The sequence below is a fragment of the Hemicordylus capensis genome, chromosome 5, assembly GCF_027244095.1.
Source record: "Hemicordylus capensis ecotype Gifberg chromosome 5, rHemCap1.1.pri, whole genome shotgun sequence".
Taxonomy (NCBI): Eukaryota; Metazoa; Chordata; class Lepidosauria; order Squamata; family Cordylidae; genus Hemicordylus; species Hemicordylus capensis.
In genome coordinates, this window is record NC_069661.1 from 28,829,946 (window position 1) to 28,855,242 (window position 25,297).

Consider the following 25,297-nt stretch of genomic DNA (forward strand, 5'->3'; position numbering starts at 1 on the left):
CTCTCTGCATGCTGGCACAGAAGTATAGCCACAGTCTCCCACTCTCTTGCTGTTCTCTACAATTACAAGCACTTTATGCTCGGCTTTTCAACAGAAGGTTTCACAGTGGTTATCAAAGAAAAATAAATAATAAGATGCTCCCCTGTCCCCAAAGGGCTCGCTGTCTAAAATGAAATGCAAGGTAACACCAGCATCAGCCATTGAAGGAATGCTGTGCTGGGGTTGGATAGGGCCAATTGCTTTCTCCATAGTAGTCACCATTTTAAAAGGTGCCTTTTAACTCAGCAGGGGTAGCTGCTAATTGAGTAAAGTTAGCTAACTGCTAATGTAAAATGTGGGTTCTGTAGGGCCCAAACAGCAATGGAATTTGTGAGAGAACATTAAAGGTAAAACAAGTGCGAGGTATATTTATGCAAATATTTATTAACAGAAACATTTAACTTAACTTTTCTCACACATGTCGTTACCACGTCCCCCTTTTGTCTTTAAAAAGTCCAATGTTCAAATTATCCTATCTGCTTTGGGAAAAGAGAAAGTAAACAACTGTCCAATTTGAACTCCTGGCTTGATCCAGCTCTTCTGTTTTCAAGCACTCTACTTGTAGGCTTCCATGAAGGTCCACAAGTCAAACTCAAGAATTACAGCCCTGTGATTAAATAATACATACACATAATAACAGCCAAACAAAATACCCTCCCCCTTATAATTAAATACACATACTGTATGCTCACCTAAGCAAAGGGCTAGGGCCGGTTTGACTTCTGTTTAATGCATCAGACATCCATCCATCCATCCATCCTGTCGCTCTGTGTCTACTCACAGCAGAGTAGCTACTTGACCACACCCACCACCCTGAACCAGGTACTACACCCTATGGCAAGGGGTTATACTAACTCCTCACTGCTTCCACCACATCTATCACATGAAGGAAGCAAGCTGCAAGGACACAGACACTCCATTCACATGTAACACAAAACTGGAGTTGAAGGGGCCAGAGGTTGCCAGACCTGTGCGTCTTTCTTTCTTTCTTTCTTTCTTTCTTTCTTTCTTTCTTTCTTTCTTTCTTTCTTTCTTGCATTGCTATGCCACCTAGTATAGAAATTTCTAGGTGGTGTTCAGATTAAAACATAATATAAAACAAAACATTTAAAAACAGATAAAAATCACAATAGATAAAAACACACATTGAAATTTGAAATTTAAATGTCAGTTAAAAGCCTGGGAAAATATTTATGTCTTCAAGGTCCTCCTAAAAGCAAACAAAGAAGGGGATGCTCGTCAGGGAGTGCATTCCAAAGCCCTTGGGCAGCCACACAGAAGGCCCAGTCCAAAGTTGCCACCAAACGAGTTGGTGGCAACCATAAGTAGACCTCTCCAGATGATCTTAATAGGCAACAGGGTTCACGACGGAGAAGGTACTCTCTTAAGTACCTGAATGCAGGACACCCCATCCAAACTCTGGTTCCACATGGAGAGTGACCCAAGGTTTCACTCTCCAAACTCCAATTTGTACCCTTGGGTTGTAGTGAGTTTCATCACCCCAATCCAAGATTGAACGCAGCCTGCATTACATGCAAATGTGGAACTGCAGGCTGCATTCCCTGTAACCAGAGTTGAAGGAGGAAGCTCCTCTCTCTTTCTCTCTGTGATTGGCTGTGAGGGCTTTTCTTCATATAAGAAGGAAGTCCACACATCTAGTTCTCCCTCATCTCTGCAGTCTTCATGACCACAGAGAGACTGCTCTCCATTACGTCCGAATTTGGACAGAAAAGCGGGGTGCGGTGGGAGCAGAGCCTCGTGTCCATTGGACCAGTGGTTCCACATTACACACAAATGCAGCCAGAGGAAGAGAAGCTGTTCATGAGAGCAAAGCCTATGCCTTAGCCATGTCACGGCTGGATTACTGTAACGCGCTCTACGTGGGGCTGCCCTTGAAGAATATTCAGAAAAAGCAGCTAGTGCAAAATGTGGCAGATAGGATTTTATCTGGAGCTGCCGTTGGGGTCACATCACACCCATTTTGAAAAAGCTGCACTGGCTACCAGTTTGTTTCTGGGTCCAATTCAAGGTGCTGGTTTTGACCTTTAAAGCCCTTAATGGTTTGGGCCCGGATACCTGGAGGACCGATTGCTCTCAAGGGTTGCTGCCCTCTTTATGAGGTCATCTAAGAGGGCTCTGGTCTGGATGCCAACAATGACTGAAGTTCAGCTGTCATGCCCTGGGACAGGGCCATCTCTGTTGCTGCCCCCAGACTCTGCAATGCTCTCCTGGCTATTCGCTCCTCAGTCTCCATCACTGTTTTTAGAAAATCTGTTAAATCTTGGCTTTTTGCTCAGGCTTTATATGATTGTCTCTACTGCTGCTTCTTTGCATTTTGTACAGTTCTTATGCTTGTATTTTAAATCTTTTTAGTCAGATTTGTTTTATATTTTAGCTTAATATTTTAATTGTTGTCATTTTTATAGTCTTGTTTTTAATTTTTGTGTGAACCGCCTTGGGATTGTTTTAATGAAAGGTGGTATACAAATTTAACAATAAATAAATAATAATAATAAAAGTGTTCTAAGCAAATAAAATGTTCCAGCTGTTCCTCGGAACTTTGGACACCACAACCCATGCAAAAAAAATGCTGTTTGGTCACCAAAATAGTTTCTATTCCTTCTAATGCAATCAATCAATCAATCAATCAATCAATCAATCTCCAAAATCATTGTATGTCCTCTATAAAACTCCCTAGTTGGCAACCCTAATCAAGATGCTATTCTGATACTAGTTTTCTATATAGGTTATGTTTAAATATTTATACTCACAGCTTGCAACAGTTATCTAACCTAAGTATAGGATATGCCATTATAAAAAGAGGTTTGACTGCCAGGAGGTTCTAGCAGAAAACAATATTTGTACTGGACATATGGTCTATATTCAGGAAGTTTAATCTGTGTATGGTACAGAGATCATACACTGTGCAAAGATTTTGAGGCCTATTTTGGTTTGGCCTATTTTGACTCACTTTGACCCCCTTAGGCCCAAAGCAAAGTGCCAACTGGGGGACTAAAATGAAATGTAATTGTGTTAATCCTGTGTTTAGTATATTGGATAGGTGAAATGTGAGATATATGGGAAATTTACGATCATGCAGCCTGGTCAATGAGGCAGGCTCTGGTGGTTTATAAAGCCCACAAGCCCGTTCCACAGAGTCAGTTTGAAGACAGCTTGGCAATCACCCAGACTCCCTTGGAAGCAGCGCAGGATGAGCTGGTTAGATAGGAATTTTATCTTCTCGACTGGTATTGGCCAGAGTTGAGACCCTCCCCTTTCTCCCCACCCCCCCACTACTCTGTGTTGCAGTCCTAGGAAGCAGTGCCCCATGGATGTATTTGTCATCAGAGAACACGTTTCTTTTAGGTTAGTGTGGGTAAAAAATAAGGTACTGGTAAGCACCCTGAGGCATCAATTGGAGGTTGAAGGGTGCTCCCTTAGACTTGCTTCTCAGGACCGTTGGGCTCAGGGGCATGATGACTCAGGCAGGCCTTCCTCTGCACATTTGTGAATGTTTGGTAGTGTTGTGCCACTTTGGTAGCTGCTCACAGACTCAGAGCCAGGGTGGTGGTTGGAGGAGAAAGCTAGTGGAGAATTGGTCTCCACAGCCAAAGCCCAGATAGTCAAACCACCACTAGGACTTCACCTGCTGCAGGCAATTTGGGCATAAATAAAGTTGTGACCCTTGTTTATCCCAGTTCTGTGTCATGTCTCCTTATTTCCTAGTTGGGGTGCTACAACCAACATAGCCCAGAAGAGTTTATTTCTTTGAGGCTGGAGTCAGCTTCTGGCCTAACTCCTTTTTCTCACCACTTCTGGGTTTCTGCTGCTATTAAAAACTTCCATCAGCCACTTTTCAAGGTGGCTTACAATAACAATGGGAAACAATTAAGTTTTGAACGGAGTCCAAGGACCATCATTTCCTGTTCTCTTTTTACATTGTCCCCATACCAGTGTCAAATACAATATTATGTTTTGTCATTGTAGGTGGTTGTGGTAGCACTAGCAGTTTGATTCTTAATTATTATTATCTCTTAGTGATTCATCTTCTTCATAATGAGCTACATCTCCCAGTGAGATCTTTCTGACAATTCTCATTTCTAATGGGAAACTTGCTTTTTTTCCCCCGAGCCAAAACTGACAGATGAAAATACTATTTTTGAGGACAAAAAAGAATCCCTTTTAATAATGATCCACTACTAAAGGCATCCATAGGCTATGGACAGAAGATGGAAAGAGTTGGGCTATAGTCCATGAAATGAAAATGAGATGGTCCTTTCTACTACATCACCTCTCATTACAAAATTGTTATTATTACTATACAGGCAGTCCTCATAGGAAGGAACATAGGAAGAACATAGGAAGCTGGCATATACTGAGTCAGACTATTGGTCTATCTAGCTCAGTATTGTCTTCACAGACTGGCAGTAGCTTCTCCAAGGTTGCAGGCAGGAATCTCTCTCAGCCCTATCTTGGAGAAGCCAGGGAGGGAACTTGGAACCTCCTGCTTTCTCAAAGCGGCTCCATCCCGAGGGGAATATCTTACAGGGCTCACACCTCTAGTCTGCCATTCATATGCAACCAGGGCGGACCCTGCTTAGCTAAGGGGACAAGTCATGTGTGCTACCACAAGACAAGTTCTCCTCACCTCAAGATGTTCCAAGTTAAAATGAATGGCACTTAAGACATTTGTAAATTGTCACTTTGCTTCATCTTCTTGTTGATGATGATCTTTGCACCTAAATATATCTTGGCTATGTGGAACTAGTTGAATAATCCTTGGATACAAGCCTGAGAATACTGTGTATTAACATGGCATACTGAGAATGGTGATGGGTTTTGTGTTATGTAGTTGTGCTAGGTTTACATTTTATTGCCTTATACTTTACAGATTTTCTGATAGATGTCTATATTTAATACATATAGTACAGATATTTTATGGATGTATTGAGTTCTTTTCATGTACATTCCCATATTTTATTCCCCTTGATTTTCTGTATTTGCACTTTTGGGGAATACCCTTTCTTCCTTTTCTTTTTTTGGTTGTCAGTATAATTGACTCAAGATGTCGGCACAATTTTCCAACTGATGGGCTGGCAGAGTGATCATCCACGCCTAATGCCAAATGCTATTTTGCCAGTGCATATGGCTGGGCTGTAAATAGCGTTTTAGGATTACCAAATGTCTAGTGAGGATCCAGAGAAAAATAGCTACTTTTATTATTAATTAACAATTGTAGTACCCCATCCACATCACAGTAATAATATTGCGATACCACATTGTTGACTGAATTACGATGCATTTATGTGAAAGATGCTTTAAGTGCAGAAAGAAAACCCCAATTCCCTTTAAGAATGGGAGCCGTTTCTAACTTTCCACATTAGTGTAAGGTCTGCGGCGATCAGACTTTGCAAACAGGGAGCATTTTGGCATGCTTATTAAAATGCTTTGTTTTGCAAATAATGAGAACATTGCAAGCTGTTTTGCTCTTTTGTCTCAGGGTTCCCACCAGAGGATCTTTGAAGCCACTGTGGCTTTCAGTGACTGATCCCTGCAGAGTCCAAGTCTGGTTTTGATGTGGCTGTCAGCTGCTTCCCACAATTGTTGGTGGCTGCTATGCCATCGGCGGGAACCTAGCCAACAGTCTGGTGGCTCAAGGTATGTTTCCCAGCTATTTCTCCTCCTGGTGTGACTCTAGACTCACTTAGTGTGTTGTCAAGGAAAGCTGTCACTCCAAAACTCATCAAATGATGACCCTTATTAACTTGTATTGGCCCATCCCAACCAGAAGCGAAATTGTACTAATGGCTGGCATATGGCAATAGGATGAATAATTGGAGAGAATGATTTGGATCAGACTTTTCTTTTCAAATCGTCAACAAGTCATCAGTCATTCTAAACAATGTTGGCTGCATCTCAAGCAGAGGCTCAACCTGGAGCCTCTGCAGTCAGGCGGTATATAAATCAAATAAATAAATAAATAAATAAATAAATAAATAAATAAATAAATAAATAAATAAATAAGATACCACCTATCAAGATATGCTATTTATTTATTTTATTTATGCACCACCTGACTCCAAAGGCTCTAGGCAATTCACAAAAATAAACACAACAGAAACAAAATAAGATAAACTGTTAATACAATTTAAAACATTCAAAGATGACTAAAAGCCAGGCTTAAAAATGTGTCTTAAGGGCTCTTTTAAAGGCTGGTAAAGATGTTAAACCATGAATGTCTACAGGGAGTGCATTCCATAGTGACTACAGAGAAGGACCGTTCCCAAGACTGTCAGATGAGCTGGTGGCATCTGGAGAAGGGCCTCTTCCTCGATGACCTTAATGTGTGGTGGGGATCATGCAGATGAAGGTGCTCTCCCAGGTAACCCAGTCCATGGCAGTTGCATTTGGACCTTCTTTCAAGGAGAATGGTGTGCATTTTATCTTTACTACAATGTTGTAAAGTACAGGTAGGTCATGTTGAGTGATAAGCCCTATTCAGGCATTATGTTGTACGTGTGTACTAGTATATCTACATATGTTCAAATTTTTAATGCATATTGCTATACAAATGTTCATTTAAAAAGAGAATCTGGGTAAAGGTCCCCTCAAATACAGAGAACTATACTGGACATGTATTGGACATATGTAAAGAACTGCACATGCATACAGGGGGCCTGTTCAGATCATGCTTCATCTCCTAGCACAACTACACATACTAAGGATGTGATACAGGAAGATGCTGAAAGGCATCATCTCATACTGCATGGGAGGAGGCAATGGTAAACCACTCCTGTATTCTACCAAAGAAAAACCACATGGCTCTGTGATCACCAGGAGTTGACACCGACTCGACGGCACAACTTTAATTTAATTTAATTTAATTTAATTTTATTTATCACATTTGTATACCACCCAAAACGCAAGTCTCTGGGAGGTTTACAACAAAACAAATAAAAAGGTTAAAACCTTTACTTTACACACTGTTAATGTAAATGTCCTCCCATATGTTGGGCACCTTTCTCTAAATGGGGTTTGCATTCAAATCATCCACATCTAGTGCTACAAATAGTACTTTATAAACTATTGGGTCATTTGGACCAGTTGAACTTTATGAGGCTGTTCTCACACACAGCCTAATCCAGGCTAGGGAAGCCCAGCCTGGTTAAGCTGTGTGTGAGAACTGCCGGGATCAGGCCTGATCCTGGTGGGGCAGCCCCACCTAGCCCAGCTTTTTCAACTGGCTTTTATCTGGGATTAAAGGAGTAAGCACACCCTTAACCCAGGCTCTGGGATCGTGTGTCTTCTTCTACTGCATGCAGTCCGAGGAGACACAGAGCCGGATACTTAGAGTGGCTGTCTCCTGGGGGAAGCCCCCAATGCACCACACATGGTGCATTGCAGTATTCCCGGAGGCCAGGATGATCCTCAGGAGTTCGATCGTCTGGGATCATGGTCCGCACACCCAGCACACTTTTATTGATCATCTGGAGGGAAGGTCAGGTTTGTGCAGCCTTCCCTCCACACAAACACCTGCCCGCCCACTGGTCAACTCCACTGAGGCTGTTATGCACAACCTAACCCAGGCTATGGAAGCCCAGCCTTCATGAGGTTGCATGTGAGAACCACCAAGATTGGGCCCAATCCCGAAGGGGCAGCACCACCTAGCCTGGCTTTTTAGCCTGGCTTTTAGTCAGGGTTAAGGGCACAAGTGAACCATTAAACCCAGCTCCCTGATCATGGGTGAGCTTGGGCTGCTTCCAGCTCAGCCATACACAGAGACAGGTGCCTAGGGCGCCCGTCTCCCGGGGTAATCCCCCAATCCACTGCACTTGGCGTCCCAGGATATTTCATCCCAGCCTCCAGAGCTGCATGCTGCTCAGCACAGTGCTGATCATCTGGGAGCACAGCCCGCACTCTCGGCAACATGTGTGTGACTGACCAGGGAGAAGGTAAGATTTGTGCAGCCTTCCCCCTGCCCGCCTGCTCCCCCATTTGCCTGGTTGTGTGATTAGGGCTATAGTGACTGACCCAATGTAACCCAATGACCATACCACTGGCTCGTCTGGTGGCTACTCAGGGACGGGCCTTCTCTGTTGCTGCCCCAAGGCTTTGGAATGCACTCCCTAGTGAAATAAGAGCCTCCCCATCTCTGACAGCTTTAAAAAAGTCTTTCAAGACGCATCTGTTCACCCAGGCTTTTAACTGATACAGTTTTGATAGTTTTTAATGTTGTTTTAGAATATTGTTTTATTTATTTTTTAATTGTTGTGTTTTAAATTTCTTGTTTTTTGTTTTTAACTAATGATTTAATGTTGTTTTTATCTTGTTGTAAACCCCCCAGAGACGTAGGTTTTTGGCAGTATAAAATATGTTAAATAATAAAATAAAATAAAATAAAATAAAATAAAATAAAATAATGCTTAAGTGGGAATTTGAAGCTAGATTGCCCTTGTTAAAATTCAGCACTCTAGCTACTACATCTTTGGATCTGAAACAACTATTCCAATGGCCAGAGGTTAGCACACAAGCAAGCCTGAAGACTGCTCAGAAAACAAATCACAACAAATTTCATTTCCCTGTTTTAATTTGGACAGAAATCAAACGAGCACATTTTTCAGTCATAACGAACCAGGCTGCCAACACTAGTTATATAATGCTAACAATTCGAAAGCCGATATGTGCAAATTGTATTTTTATTACAAATTACTTTATCCAGAATGACTACAAGCAGCCCCTCAGTTTATGCCCACGAGCTGTGAGATCCACAGCCCGGTATGCACCTGGGCTTCCATTGCTGATTATGGAGGTTGTAGAGGGTTGCTTCTACAAACAGCAGCTGCAGGCACTAAAATGAACTAGAATCACCACTCAGTCATCAATACACATTGAAAGAATGCCCGTATGTGTGTAGGTAGGTGGGTAGGTAGATCAGTAGTAATGGGTATGTAAAATAGAGATTCTTCCAAGCCTGCCCATCTCCCAAAATAGGTTGCATCATTGGTCTGTTGGAAAAAATCCAAAAGCCTAATTAGGATATCTTCAGTAGGATCAACAAAAGTCTCACAAAATAGTGAGCAAGCTTTTGAGGTTTCTAGAAGTTTTTGTCAGGCTGGATATTAAGAAGTAGTGTGTGTGTAAGATTAATTGGATTAGGATCAATTATGTCTGCATAATTCATCTATCATTCCATCAAAACTTGGTCTTCAGTACTGAAGTGCATGGGACCTGCTCTTGGATTGGTGGGTGCTGTGCTGTATGTAAACCTGTGACACCCCTAGTAAGAATTAAACCAGTTTCTAACTTGCAGTGCTTTGGTGAATGACTGTAAAACGTTGTGAAGATCAACAACCAATTGGCGCTTACAATTTCAATTTTATTAAAACTTGTTAAAAAAAATTCACATTACTTAAGTAAACAGTTTTAAACACACGGAATGACTTGTATTTGGATGTTTCTGTTTTGCATTATGATGTTGCCCATCCTAATCCTTACCCCCCTTCCCAGCCATCACATAGCTGGCAAGGGCCTACTAGCAAGTGAAATATTGATTAAAATAGTGAAAAAGGTTTCACTGTGTTGAACTATCTTATTCAACCATTAAGCCCCTAAGCTGAGCAGCCCTTCTGTGCGGTGTGGTTTCTTATATCACATTGCATAATTAATGCTGCCGGTATGACTGCTTTTAATGTATAGCTGATTAACTCTGAATTAATGAGGCTAATGAGTTCAAAAACAGTAGGCAACCTTTTATGTTTCTAGAAAGACTAAAGGAAAAATGATACTCTGGAAAGTGGCTCATATGAAGGTCAAGCAAGGACAATGAACATTTTGGATCAGCTTTTATGTGCAAATCGCCATTGTGATTTACCCTGTCGAAATTACAGCCTGAAGAACATCCCTGAAAGCTGCATGGTGTGGTAAGAATGCACAGTTAATAACAAGAGCGATAATTGATTCACTTGAGTCAATGCACCTCCTGTTGGGAATACTGGATGAAAGGAAGGAGAAGAGCTCATGAAAGTCAAAAACAAAAACAAAAAACCTAACAGTTTTGGTTCCTGCTATTTGTATCTTGAAGAGTTTCTTCCATAATTATTTGAAGAATGGGAAGTACTCTCTAGGAGAATGGCTCTACCTAAATACCCTTTATATGCTAAGAGTTATAACCTGATGCCTGTTGGAAATATGAAATAATGAAAGGTTTCCCCTGCTTTCAGTGGTCATTACAACATTTTGCTCCTCCAAAATGGTTGAAATGTACCATTAAAAGCACTCTTTTAAGAGTAAAAGTGCATTGCTACAGTATTACTATGATTTCAGCAACACTTTAAATCACGGTGTCCACCACTTATAATGACTACGAACACACAATTCTCAAGGTTTCACACACATGCGCACGTGCACACACACACACACACACACTTTCCACTTGTAGACTTTCTGATACAAGAGCAGAAGAAAGGCAGCGTTGGGAGAATCACGTCATATGCATCTTGTAATTTTGAGGAAGACTCCTGGAAGGATATCTAGTGGTTTGGGGAATATTATTTGAGGATTCAGGTGAAAGTGGAAACTATTGTAGTAGTCAATACAATTAATTAATTAATGCATGTTCAAGCATTCAAAGTCACATGTATCATCTTTTTGTAATCCTTACGACAACCCTATATGCTAAGTTTTATTACCCCATATTGAGGATAGGAATGGAAAGTGAGTGGCTTCCTTCCTAGGACATGTAATAAGGCTATTTATATGTGTGTGCAAAACCAGGGAGCCCTGCCTGGTTTTGCATGCGTGTGTGAACTGCTGGAATCGGGACGATCCTGGTGGCACCATGGTGGCAAACCCGCCTCTGAAACCTCCCTATAAAACCAGGTTAAGGGAGTGAGCGCCCTCATTTTACCAATTGTCTGTCAGTCGTGGCTGCAAGCAGTCATGGATAGCAGACTCAAGAAGGGGAGGGGGATCCCCATAATACACTGTGCACTTGCATTTATTCGAGGTCCAGGGCTCGGGGCGACATGTCCCGACACCCTGACCATCGGAGCAACTGGCAGCAGCCGGTGATCATCTGGGCGGGCAATCTGCCCACCCAGAGGCAAGGACCTGCTCATCTTCGGGGAAGGGAGCTTTTCGAGGCTTCCTACCCTCCCCCTGTCGGAGCCCTTTATCTGTGCATGAGAAAGGACTCGATGAGTTCTTAACAGAGTAGAGATTCAAACCAGAATCTTGATGCAAAACTTAATCTTTTCGCCCAGGGGCTCTCAAACCTGAGTCCCCAGATAGTGGATTATCACTCCCATAATCCCTAGCCACAATTACCAAAGGCCATTGTAGCTGGTGATGATGGGAGTTGTAGTCCAGCCACATCTTGGACTCATGTTTGAGAACTCCTGTTTTAGCTATTATGCTGCACCAGCTCTCATATTTATAGTATTGAGGTGCTGGTTGAATATATGGAAGTTACAAACTTTTCAAAATTAAACTCTTATTAAGTTATTAATAATTTTCCTGGTCCCGAGATTTCATTCTCCACTCTTCTCATTGGAATGGATGTCAAAGCATTAATGAGCACTCCAAAACGCTGTGGTGGAACAAAGCCATTGAATGCCAGCTTTCATTATAATGAACATGGCTTAACTACCTCTTGTTGTATCCTTCAGGTTCATCCACAAGCTGTGAAAGGAAACATCTTCAAGTTTCTTTTTCCCCTTCCTTTCATTTTGGTGGATGCTGACTGCAAGGTCTCTTCTATGCAGTTTGATGGTGTGGCTGGGGAAAACTGTCATACCAACTTAAGAGAACAAGTACAAACAAACAAACAGTCATTTCCCCTACCGCTGCCCGTGCTTCCTTTTTAAATGCTTGGCTCCAACACCAATCAGAGCAAAACATCTTACAAGAATAAAATTATCATTTAACATGTTCAAAGTGAGATATTGACATGGCTTTCTGTCATAAGATAAGTTGCAAAGTATTTCAACAACAGACATGTATCAGACACATATTTGTTTTCCCCAAAGCATCTTGAATTAGACAAGTGGAAAGATGAAAGAGACCATGACCAGGGGCTTGCTCTCCACGGGTAATAATTCGCTCTAAGCAAGAGTATGCCAGAATTGGGGAGTGTTATCATTTCCTGGAGGGTCAGCGGCCAGATTTTCTGTGTCCTTGGGTAAAATGTCTTCAGTGTTCCCTTTATCTAGTCACCTCATTTCACCCTTGCCATGGCTGCCTGTCAGAGGAGAGGGACTTCTCAATGTTTTATATATTAACTACGTATACAACACCTACATGCCCTCCAGCATTTCAGAGAGGAAAGTGGGGATTGACTTTAAAAGTCAATTCTCAGACCAAGGGTTACTGATCAAGCCCCTCACCCACTATTATACAGTGCAGAAAAGTGGATTCCACCTGATATATGCTGTGTACCACATAGTGTTATAGTGCTGTGAACTCTTTTACATGTAGGTGCACTAGAAACATGACACATCTACCCACCTGTTTGGAGATTTAATTGCTAGATACTTTCAGAGGGAGTTGAATCCTGAAGGATGGTAACTGTCCTGTTGTTATGGAGTACATGTCCATAGATGGCTACTAGTCTTGATGGCTATAGGCTGCTTCCATGTCCAGAGGCAGAAGGCCTCTGAAAACTATCTACAGGGGAGAAACAATGGTAGAGGGCATGCTTTCACCCCTTGCCTGTGGCATGTGGTAGGCTATTATGGGAAACAGGATGCTGGACTTGGTAGGCCTTGGGTCTGATCCAACAAGGCTATTCTTATGTTAACTCTAATTCATGAAAACAAAATTGAACAAAGCATCCCCAAGATGCAAAAACTGGGACAGAGATTTACCAGGGACAGATTCCACAAAATAGGGGCTATTCTTGGCAAATAGGGACAGTTGAAGCCTATGTGCTGACATGGAGGGAAGATTGAGAGGTGACATTTGTGAGTTGGGGCAAAGGGTTAAAAAAATCCCTTTCCATAATCTTCCCTGACATGTGAGGTTTTAGAATGTGGGACTTGTTAATTCCCCTTCACCTCCCAACCAAAAGTGAACTGGCTTTTCAAAAGTGATTGTCTCGGTGTATGTTTGTGACTAAATGGAACTAACAAGGACATTTTCAGAATAACATTAAGTTCCTAGGCAATGATACTATCTGATCATTCTCCACTGAAAGGGTATTATTAGCGCACAACTGAAAGCAGAAGTTGTAAGTAACACAGAGACGTTGCTGCTACTCAGGGTGGTCTGTTGATTTCTTCTGCCTTGTCAATAAGAGTTGGTTTTCTTTTCTTTTCTAAATGGGCAACAGGTTTTCATTTTTGTGTTCTGTTTTATGGTGTGCTGCTTATCTCCTCTCCATCCTCCTCAGGGTGGAGCAGACAAAAATCTCCCCAAGCTCTGACTTACCAGCAGGTCTCCCCAGGCTGTAGGGAGGCCTGCACAGGGCCAGATAAGAAAAGAGTATACTTCAAACAGCCAAGCATTAATCAGTCAGCATGGCTTCTAGCTCAGCGCTGAAGCAAAGGAATGCAGTTCAGAGGATCACTTAAATTAAATGAAATTAAATGAGACAGACTCACTTAATTCTTGCTGGGTTTTTTCCAAAAAAAAAAAAAAAGCAAAAAAAAAAAAAAAGCAGTGAAGCTCTTCAAGTGCTGTTTTCAACTAGTTACTCTATGATGTCACCAAACAAAGTAGATAATCTGCTTCATTTGATCTGAGTCAAGCCCATTTGAGTTCTTTTACAGAGCTGTTGGGCTGGTCTTTGAAACAAACAAAAATCTTTCTCTTTTTTTCTTATTCATACATTGTCGGGGGGGGGGACATAGGGGCCATTCACATGACCTACTGGGGGTGGAGAAGGCATTCCAAACCTTGCCTTCCCCTCAGACAATCCTCGGAAGCCTGGTGGGAGTGAACTCTGTGCCCCCACATGACCAGCCTTGCTCCATGCAGCGTGGAGCAGGGCGGATTGTTCTGAGGCGGGGACTCGTCATTTCGGCCTCCCCAAGTGCACGGTGCATTGTGGGGGATCCCCCCAGCAATGGGTGGGCTCCCATCAGTGCTTCATCGCTGACTGAAAGCAGCCAGCGCTGACACACAGGCAAGGAAACGGGATTAAGAACGCACTCACTCCCTTAACCTCATTTAAGAGCTTGGCTTCTTAGCTGGGTTTGCCGCCGAAGAGCCACAGGAAGCCGGTAGGCTCTCAGCAGTTCCCATGGGCAGTCAAGCCTAGGCTTAGCTGCCCTAGTCCGGTCTTGGCTGCTTGTGAGAACAGCCTCATATTTTCTCATCTATTATCTTTAACTAGAATGCTGAACTCTTCTTATATCAGTGTCTCCTGTACTGCATGATAGTGTTTTGCATGTGTGGCTTCCACCTGAACAGTAGGAGGTTTGAAGAGTCACTGCTACAGAGCCTGTTTGTCCTTAAGCAAAGGGTACTTATGATATCAAACAGATACTTGAAAAGCTACTCGTTGATCACACAGAAACTGGTAAGATCTCAGACAGCGTAATAAAATAGTGTTTATTTTATTTTTATTTTATTTAAAAGATTTATGTTCCATCTTTTAGGATCAACCCGCTTCCCCTCAAGACAGCTAACAACAGTATGGATGTGTTCTTACAATGGGAAGAATAATTGTTAAATAATTAACTGCAACCAGTGAGCCCATGTGCTCCTGTGGAGCATGCTTTGGGAACTTGGAATTTCCGTGCTATCCCAGCATTTAACCAGGATAGCTAACCAGGATCCAATCAATGAGAATGCGGCCTATTTTTGCATCCATGAACCCCATGATTCTGATCTTTTTCTAGTGTCAGTTGCAAAACCTTAACAAGTCCCATTGTAATTCCCCAAACTATTTCTCCAGGTCCCAAAATGACATTGCAGTGTATGTCACAAAAAAGTAACTAGCTCTCTTAAGGCCTTTAAATAAATATATCCTAGCATCAAAAGCCATTGAACAATCAGCTTCAGCTTCCTCTTGAAATATCAAATAACCATCACTGACCATGTGCAAGTGATTAGGAAGATGACTATTATGGGGAAGATGACTATCTGATGGCTGAAACAGATGTGGAGAAAGAGTCAGGATGAATGCAGCCAAACTCAAGCTAGAGCCCATTTGAAGACATACTTTGTGGTGGTAATGGGAGAAGGTAGTTCACCATTGGAGCCATTTATTTTTGGCCAGTAGAGCTTTCTGGCTGATGAGCAATCTCTTTCACAAGGGACCTCAGGATTTATTTGCTAAGAGTGATTAAAAAAAATAGCTTGCATCTGCTCCAACTTTGATACTACACTGAATGTGGAATTGTGATCGTGAGATGCTTCCTTAGCTCTGTAGTTGCTTGGATGATTAGCAGTTGTTGCATCCTGACAATGTGGAGTGATTGCTTGGAGAGTGCACCCTACCATGTGTATATTCTTCTCTTGCTCATTCTGGCCAAGATCATCAGTTTGGTCAGTCTAGGATGTAATAAATGCCTTACTGTGAGAACTGCCCACTTTAAAGCAGATGACAACGAAGCCACTGCTGAAGAAACCTTCCCCGGCCACAAGCAATTGTTGTGGCTGTTGGCTGGCCACTCCCCTTTTGGGGCAAGGTACTTGAGTGGTCCAAGACCTAGCATTCCTGGATGAAAAAGAATTACCTGGCTTCATTTAAATTTGGTCTATTATTTGCCACCCTGGTGGATGGCCAATGCAAGGAGAGGGACTTGACTTGCAGTACCACTGCTTTTACCAAACTTCAGTGGGTGTTACCATTGTGTTTCATTGTGGCATGAACCTGCCACAGTTGTCTATGAGGTGCTTCACATGATTGGTGTGAAGCGCTGGAGAGGGTTCTGCAGGAAGAGTGGACTTAACCTGCGCTCCCTGCAGATGATCAAATAGCAGCCCCGGGTGGCCGGATCAGCTACCCACACGACTGCCGGCTCCATCACAGAGCTGGTGGGGGCTGTGGGGATTGGGGGTCATGTGGCCCCCAGAGGTTCCTGGATACCCTGCGCGAGTGTGTGGGGCATCCTGGAGAGACCCCCAAGCCCGGGAGGCTGCTTGCAGACTCCTGGTGGGGGTCTCCTCATGTGCCACCATGGTGCGGAGCCATGCCGTGGTGGCACAGGATCAGAAAACCCAGGTTAGCAGAGCGTTCGCTCCGCTAACCTGGGCTAAGAGAAGGGCTACTTTGGCGGGCTAGCTGCCAGAGAACCACTGGGCTCGCCCGCGAGCCTGTTGATTCTCACAATGGTGAAAAACCGGGCTGGGCTTCTTCTTTTTTTTCTCCCCCCCCCCCCATCGTGAGAATAGCCCCTATGTCTTAGTAATATCTAGACTTGATTACTGTAATAGGGGACATGCGAGGCTGCTTCTGGAAAGTGTTTGGCTGGTCCAGAATATGGTGGCCCAGTTGTTGTTGTTGTTGTTATTATTATTTAGATTTTCTATCCCGCTCTTCCTCCAAGGAGCCCAGAGCGGTATACTACATACTTAGGTTTCTCCTCACAACAACCCTGTGAAGTAGGTTAGGCTGAGAGAGAAGTGACTGGCCCAAAGTCACCCAGCTAGTATCATGGCTGAATGGGGATTTGAACTCGGGTCTCCCCCATCCTAGTCCAGCACTCTAACCACTACACCACGCTGGCTTATTAACTGGAAGCATATTTCACCAGTTCTCAAGATTTGCATTGTTTCCTAGTTTGTTTCCAGGCACAATTAAAAGAGGAAGCTTTAACCTGTAAAGCCTATAATTGTCTGGGATCAGAATATCTAAAGAACCACCATTTCCAGTATAAATATGCCCATCTGCTGAGTTCAGCATCTGAGGCCTGCTCATGTATCCTCCCTGTCAAAAGCTACATAGGTGGCTAACGTAGACATCACTTCTTTTGTAATTGTGCAGCTTTGTCCCTAGACAAGTTTGGCTGGTGCATTTTTTGGTGCCAGCTAAAAGTGTCTTCTTCTCCCAAGTCTTTGATAGCAATTAATATACCTCATATTAAAATATGGACTCACCTCTCTCACATAAGCTACCGGCCCCCATTATCTCATGCATACATCTTTCTGATAGCTCCCTCTCTCTTGTCATATACACACACTTCATTCTACTCAAAATACCTACACAACTCACTCCAGGTGCTCCTTCCACCACCCAAAAAGTGGGTACCACGAAGCCCTATTCTATTCTCACATTGTGTTCAACACTCATACAATCTGTGTACAGTGTATACAGCTACAGATCTGTATGCAGGCACAGTTAGTCACATGTTATGCTGAATGCAGGTACAGCAGTACACTTTGGATCTGTATCGTGCATGTGAGGGACCTGTAGTTTCACTTTTGCAAGTACAGATATTCAGCCAAAAATATGTACCTGTGTACAGGCATCTGAATGCAGGTGCAACATCATGCCTGAGTAGAGCGAGACTCTTTAACCTAAGGAGGCATTCTGATGGAGCTCTTTAACCTTTAAGTTTGGCATGGAGGAACCAGGAATTACAGAGGAATATTGATTCCTGTTTGAATGCACACAAGAAGACTGCACAAAATCTCACACTACTTGGTACCTTCCCCTGCATAGTTATGGCTTTTGAGAGAGTAAATGTAGCCACTTGCCCAAATGTAGGATAAATTATAAATCCCTACGCCAATGTATAAAGTAGCAAAATGGAAACTCATTCTAACACGTAAATTGAACCTGAGCACTGTCCTATAGTTATGGAAATTGTTCCAAAATGGCTCAATAGCAAAGGCCTTTTCCTAATTAAGTGATTAGCCAATCAGAGCGATCAATTTATGCTAATGGCAAGGCTAAGCGTAAATCCCCTGCTGGGATTTAAATCTATGGCTGCAAGCTCAGAAGCATCTGTTGTAATGATTAAACCATTTGCTCTGTATGTATCTCATACAAGCCCATTAGCTAAACCAATGCTAAGTTAACTAAGCTAACCTTTTCTCTCCAGGCATTAAGTATAGCAACAAAAAATTAGCTAAATTATTGACAAGATCTATAGATTTATTCATTTGGCATGCTGACCTTTGAACTGAGCTGAAGACCCACCAAGAAAAATCAGCCAGGAGCAGGAAGGACTTTCTATTCCCCTCCATTGCAACTCCAGCCATGTTGTTCTCAGAAATGATGACTAACTTGATTATAATTTTTTAACTGCCCATCATCTCTGGGGTTCAGTTCATTCTGGCAAGGACTCATTCTGGTAATGGAGTCTTGGTAAGGACTCTGGGTTAAGGCACAGTTAGATTGGATGCATTTTTCTTTCTTTATGCCCACATGGCTGCTGTTTCATTGTACTAAATTTCCCCAAATAACTACTGTTTTGAATTGAACTGTGTCTGGCGAGGCCAGCCGTTCTCACCTCTGAGGACGGAGTGGTGAGAGGGCCCAAGGTGACAGGGATGGGTGGCAGCCGGAGAGAGATGGAGGAAAGACTGCCAATGGGCAGGAACCCAGCTCCAGAGGAGGAAGAGTAGAGCCCTGATAAGGCCAAAGGGGAGGCGTGCGGAGGATAACATCAGCAGCCCAAAGGGAGGGAGTCTGAGCAGGAGGAGGGAGAAGGGGGAGAGGCCTTGGCAACAGCTGTAAGGGGTAGTCAATTGCAGATAATAAAGAGGGGCATTGGCCCCATAATTGAGGGTGGGCGATGCATAGCCAGTGAGGAGGCATATAAGGAGCTGGGCGGGGATGAGAGGCTGGCTGGTGGAGAGTGTTGGGGGCCCCCCGAGAGGGGCAGACACAAGGAGCAAGCAGCCTGGGATAGAGGAGGCACAGGGTGACCCTTAACCCCCTCTCTGTCCCTGCTCTGAGGCCGGACCCAATAAGCCTAGCCAGGCAGGGTAAAGGAGACAGGGATGTGTAGTTGGACAAACTGTTTTCTCTCTTTAAAAGATTTCTCTCTTTTTAAAAATTTAACTACCTGTAGTTTCTGTCTGTTTTCCACACCCCACGCTTAGAAGCACTTCTTCCTGGTCACTTCTCTGAGCACTCCCCCCCCCCCGTCCCACTGTTTCCGCACTCCTCCACCCATTGCCCGGCAACAAGGATGACACACTGCCACATCCCAAGCTTCAAATCATGCAAAAGGGACAAGCCGCATTGAAGGATGCTATCTTCCCAATGTGTCCCATGTGCCCCCCTTTGGCAATATGCAGTAAAGGGGGATGGGATGACAAGACGGGCACTTTGTGGAGAGTTCTCCATAAATCAACATAAATAAACTTACACAAGCACATGGAGCCCCAGTGGCACCATGAACTGGGCAACCCGGTTGATTTGTGACAGACAGAACACATGCCGAGGGAGCGATACCTGGGGTCTGAGTTGCAAGGCAGCCCCGGGAATTCTTGAGTGGCTCTGCTCTATTTTTTGTACAAATAAGTAGGGGAAGGGGTTGGGTGAAAACACACACTCTATGGCATTACTCATGAGAAGCACTGTCTTGGGGTACATTGGAATGGTGATTAAAAGGGCAAATTGTTAATATTGTGTTGCGATGCCCCTTCTCCAAAGGACCCCTCTCTCATGAGAGTGGCAGGTCATAGAGACATGCATGTGGGCCGGAAGACTGTCACCGACCAGCCCCATTGCTAGATCCACACAAGCCCTGGGGAAGGGTACTATACCAACATCTTTCCAGGTCGTGGTGACTAGCAAACAGCAGGGATGCAAATGCTCACTCTGCCAGTCTGGTCATCCCTTGGCACGTATGCATGTATATTTTTGTCTAGTATGGCCAACATGCTTGCCCAGGATAGCTGAAAATAAGGGCTTCCCTTACCCATGATTTCCTATTGTGGCTGATCTGCAAACACTGCGACACCAGTGCCACTCTGGGAATTTTGAATGTACACTAGGAGACATCACCGATCTTGTCAAACCGAGCCCTGAGGGAAACAGCTGGACACATGGAGTGGCCCGGATTTCTTGGGAGTTTGTAGGGGCTGAATGTAGAGGTGGAAAGCGAGGAATAAAGGAAACTTCATCTTCATTCACCAGCTAAAAGCAGATGCAGCAGTCTCCTTAGGCTGAACATTTGGCATTCTAGAGCTTCAATGAAATTGTATGGTAGACAATTTCTACCATGCAATTTCTGTTCTATTTTTAATACAGATCTACCGGTGGGGGGGGGGCACATCAGCGAGGCCCCCTATAGTTGGATGCCCTAGTTCATGCGGGCGCTGTCCAACAGAGACCCAAAGCTCATGGAGCCTTTGGCCCTCCCCACTGGACTGATGCTTTGGACATGAGAGGGCTAATCTCTGGTCAGCAAGCTGACAGGGGCAGGAGTGTGTTGGGGGGTTCCTGGACTGCTTTGACTGGGTCTGCCACCACAAGAGCATCCTTTGTCACAGTGGACCATATCCCAGGATCCTTTGCCTGCCCTTATTTATTTATTTATTTATTAGATTTGTATACCGCCCTTCCAGAATGGCTCAGGGTGGTTTACAGCATGATAAAAACAATTAAAACAAATTAACAATTAAAATCAAATTATTAAAACACAATAAAACCAATTAAAAAGCTAATCATACATATTCCCTTCTAGGAATTTATCATGGTCCCTTCCCAGAGGAACAGAAAAATAGGGCTCCTCTACACACACACACACACACACCCAAATTACCTATAATTGTGCGTGTGTGAGACTGTTTTGGCCACAGGGCTCTTGTGAGGGCGGCAGCACAAGTGTTGTGGGGGAAAGGGCTTAAATGCCCTTTCCCTGCCAAGGGTGGGCAGCCCATGCTGAAAAGGCATGATCGTGCTGGGCACGCCCCCTTGAAGATCGAGTCCAATGGCTGCTGCCCTGCTGATGCCTTGCCAGCAGACTGGCGATGCGAGTGCAACAGAGTGTGCTGGGATGCAGCCTCAGCAGACCAGGGAGAGGGAGGGGCTCCTCTGCCCTGAAACTGGCAGTTGCCCAGCCCGGGTTGGAAGACTGTCTGTGGGATAATTCCTGGCTTCAGGATGTAGCCTCAGGTTCGTCAACCCGCAGTTTTCCGTCATGTGCAAAGGCAGCCTGAAACACCTGCAGGAGGCTGGAGAAGACGGGGCCTCTCTTAAGGGGACAGCACACAGCAAGTTTGCTGTACCTTACTACACAGTCTCAACCCAGTTTTATCTTATAGCTTAGCCACTACACTGGCTGGCCTTTGCAACCATGAAAGATTCTATTCACCCCACATACTTGTTTGCACTGAGATATTTTTTATTAAAACAAGACCTTGCTTTGAACACTTCTCTGCAATTTCCTGGGACCATATATAATTTTATACTCTCCCTCCCGCCAAATAATCTTATTTGCCATGCTGCAAGCCTCCACTGGGAGTTGTGTTTATAACAAAAAAACAAAAAACAAAAAACACCATGGAAGTGTATATGAAGAAATACATAAAAATCTACCCAACTGCAAATGTGCCAAAAGTAACATAAATGCATTTCTTTTGGAAGCATGTTGGGAAGGACTTGCAAAAACACAATCTGTTTTCATTTCTAAACCTAGGGTTTTGAAATCCAACTGGTGGATCCTGCTTTTTCTCTTGCTTGCCAAGTCAGAAGTAGTTCTATTTATACATTATGGTCAGCACATGTACAATCTGTGTACAATGTGTGCCCACACAAATCTGCACACACAGAGTTATTCACATTCAACAAACATAACAATATGCATACACTGCATACAGATTCTGTCCTGTCTGTATCCTGCAATGGGGGGGTGGGGGCTGTATCCAGGTTCACGTAAAATGACTGTGAAATGTTTGGTCATTTACACCAACACATGTGCATGTGTACAGTAGGGATATTCAAACCGGTTCAAGGGTTCAGGGGTTTGGAGTTGAACCGAAACACCCCCCCCCACACACACACACACAGTTCCGTCTGGACTGGTACCAAACCCTGCCGGCCAACTTGCGATTTTTAAAAAAATAAATTAAAATAAATTTAATTACCTTCTGCCCCTTCGGGGGGCTTCCTATAGGCCGTGTGTAAGGGTGGTAGTCCGTGAACGTTCCCTTACCCCCCACCGGCCTCTCAAATCACTGCAGCCCACCGGAGTGTTATTCAGGACTCCATAAATCACCACGGCAGCCATTTTGGAGGCCGCCGTGCATGTGCAAATGTCCTCTGTGAGGCCTGGTATGGCCCAGGGCCTCACAGAGACCACTTCCGCATGCACGGTGGCCATTTTTCCGCCAGCGGCCTTTAAAATAACAAATAAAAAAGAGGAGTTGGATGCCTCTGAATACCAGTTGCAGGGGAGTAACAGCAGGAGAGAGGGCATGCCTTCAGCTCCTGCCTGTGGGCTTTCCAGCGGCATCTGGTGAGCCACTGTGTGAAACAGGATGCTGGACTCAATAGACCTTGGGCCTGATCCAGCAGGGCTCTTCTTATCCATGGCTACCCACAGCTCATCTGTTGGTGTCCAGCACCTCCACATGCACCACAGCCCACCTGTGCTTTCCTACATTGGAGGGGCTGGCCACACCCTGGGAGGGGCTGGCCACGTCACCAGCAGCAGATGTCCTCTTGCTCTCCTTACCCCACCAGTGTGCCATGAAGTAGAGGAAAACAGTGTGTCTCCCATGGGGACTGGTCCACAGATCCACAGTGAAGTGCATGCTGGTGTCAGGCACTGCTCTGTGCAGTAGCCCTCACATGGCGTCCCTGCATGCCCAGTACATGGCGTCCCTGCATGCCCAGTACCACTCGCCTGCTGAAGGTGGTGCATGAGGGAATGCTGTAGTCAGGGGCAAGCAGTCAGAGCAGCTGGCATAAGTTGGTGTTATCCACCACCTAGAATGGCTTGTTGTCCAAAATGAGCATCTCCCCAAAGGCCCAGGTGATGAGATGAGGCTCTGGGCAACCAGACCGCTTGCCCACTGACTGCTCCCACCACACAGGCAACTTCCCCTGCTTGGAAGCAGAAGCCTTGCCGCTACTTGAGGGCACACCAGGATTATTGCTGCCAGCAGGAGTATGGAACTCTGGATGATGTCGTCGCATGTGGTATAGCATTCCTGTTGTCATACACTTGGGGTCCTTACCTCTGCTGACCTGTATCCTGCAGTGGATGCAGGCAGCATGGTGTGGGTTACCAAAGCGGAGCTCAAGTGGTCGCACACCAGGAAGTTTTTCATACCCAGAGTGGAGGGGGAGCATTCACATATTGGCCATATTTACGCTGAAATCCCTTTGAGCTACTGAGGAGCACTTCACACACAATTCGGGTTTTAAAATTGCGTTTTAGTGTAGCTCAATTTATATCCAGGGTTAAAAACCCCACTTTTTGCAATGGTTTTGGGGAACATATTGGAACTCACAGTAAATCTTCTCAGTACACCTGCGGTAAAGCCTGCTGTCTGGGAAAGCTCCAGGCTTCTGTCAGTCCAGGATCATTTTGGTGGTGATGGTACTGGGGCTGCTGGCTCATTCTGGGGCTGCTGCCACCATCACCCTCCATCTAGGGCTGAAAAGGTCCATTAATCAGAAGTAGTTCCTGATCCACCTCAGTTTCAGCTGGGGTGTATGTGTGGGGTGGGGTCTTTTTGAGGGGACTGAACAACAATGGGGCAGGTCTAAAGGAAAGGAAGGCAAACGACAGGGCATTACTGTGGTCTCTCTAACCGAAACCACCCTTCCTAACCTACAGTCCTACTAGTCTCTAATCCCTTCCTTCCCCAAACTAGGCCCTATTTAAAGATGTCAGTTCTCTAACCTGACCAAGGTGGGCAGGTGTTTCACCTTCTGATGTCTTCCATTGGGGCTTCTGGCATCTTCTGCTGGAGTCTGCCATGTGTTGTTCTTGGAGGCACTCTTGGGCCAAGCAGACTCTGGGACTCAACAGCTGGTGGTAGAGCAGCTATGGTAAGGCACCCATCTACCCAAACAATCAAGTCAAAACAAAACAAAACAAAAACCCCAAAAGGGGAAACAGAGAGTCTGGAAGGCTGGGCAACAGACAGAACACACCAGCCTACAAAAAACAAAAATGGTACACCAGGCACACAGAAAACAGCAGCAAAAGTGCAGCTTGGGCTTCAAAATAAGAAAACAACAACAACAAGTACAGGACCCCAGTTATTAAAGCCACTGGGGTTTACAAGCAAGAACATAAGAATAGCCCTGCTGGATCAGGCACAAGCATAGGCGGAACTGGGGGTGCAGGCTGGGCACGTGCCCTAGGCGCCACTGAGGAGGGGGTGCCATGCCAGTTCCTGCCCCCCCCCCACTGCCCACCTGCCCAGCCCCAGGGCCCCTCAGCCACTTGCCTTCAGCTCCGGCCTAGAATCGACAACCAGGCCTAGGATGAGAGCGGCCTGCAAACTGCAGAGCTTTCTCTGCCTGTCTCTCAGCTGATTGGTGGGTGGGCGGGGCTTCCAGAGAGGCCTCCGAGTAGGCCTCCCTGAAGCCTGAACTCGGCAGGCCAAGCAAGCCAGGAAGAAGGAGGCAGGCCGAGTTCTGCAGCAGACCCTCTACCCAGAGCAGCCAGCACAGCTTTTGCCAGGTAGGCTGTGAATTCCTTTTTGTGGTTGCACCCCCACCACCATATATAGAGATCTGCTTGCCATAGGGCTTAGATATGGGGGGGGTAGACTGAGAAGTCTTTGAATATTTAATTTAAAACAGACTGAAAAATTTGCTGGCTTTAAAAACAAAAACTATCTAAAAAGGCCTATAAGTGGCTTGTTTCATGGCAGAAAATTACAAAAACTTCTGGAACAAGTATATTTTATTTATTTATTTATTTTCATTCATTCATTCATAAATGCATTTATGTTCAAGTTATTTTGCAACCCAGAAGGTCTGAGTGAGAACTGTGAAGCATGTGTTGTGCTTTTATTTTATTTTATTTTATTTTTCTTGTGTGTGAACTGCTCTCCAATAACTTGCAGGGACTTCAGGGTGCATCTGGCCAACATGTGAATGCAGCACCTCCATTCCAGAGGAGATGTGTGTTAAAGGGCTTTAAAAGCCTCGTATGAAAAACCTCCCGGAATCAAACTTTGCTGAATTTGTTCAGAATTCTGAAAAAACAAACATAGGCTCACCCTGCATTGTTGAAAGTCTCCTTTGCTAATCTGCAGCGAGGGGGCCATTTTAATAATTAGCATTGCTACACTGTGTTCTAGACATTAAAAGTAGCACAAATATATAGTACTCAATGTATATCACTATATACTGTGAAGTGTGTGTGTGTGTGTGTGTATTCAGTGAAAT

The 25,297-nt window shown here is 44.5% G+C and overlaps 1 long non-coding RNA gene across 5 annotated transcripts; it reads right to left on the bottom strand.

Annotated features, from left to right (window-relative positions):
• Window positions 1-455: 455 nt before the first annotated feature.
• LOC128325838 (uncharacterized) lies at window positions 456-24,296 on the bottom strand. 5 transcript variants are annotated; one of them, XR_008307669.1, is made up of 5 exons: window positions 23,796-24,296; window positions 23,401-23,546; window positions 11,687-11,836; window positions 1,008-1,104; window positions 456-646 (listed from the first exon to the last, which is right to left on the bottom strand). It is a non-coding gene; the product is annotated as an uncharacterized LOC128325838 (long non-coding RNA). The 5 variants fall into 5 exon arrangements; XR_008307670.1 differs by having other exon boundaries at window positions 732-1,104; XR_008307672.1 differs by lacking the exon at window positions 11,687-11,836.
• Window positions 24,297-25,297: the final 1,001 nt, after the last annotated feature.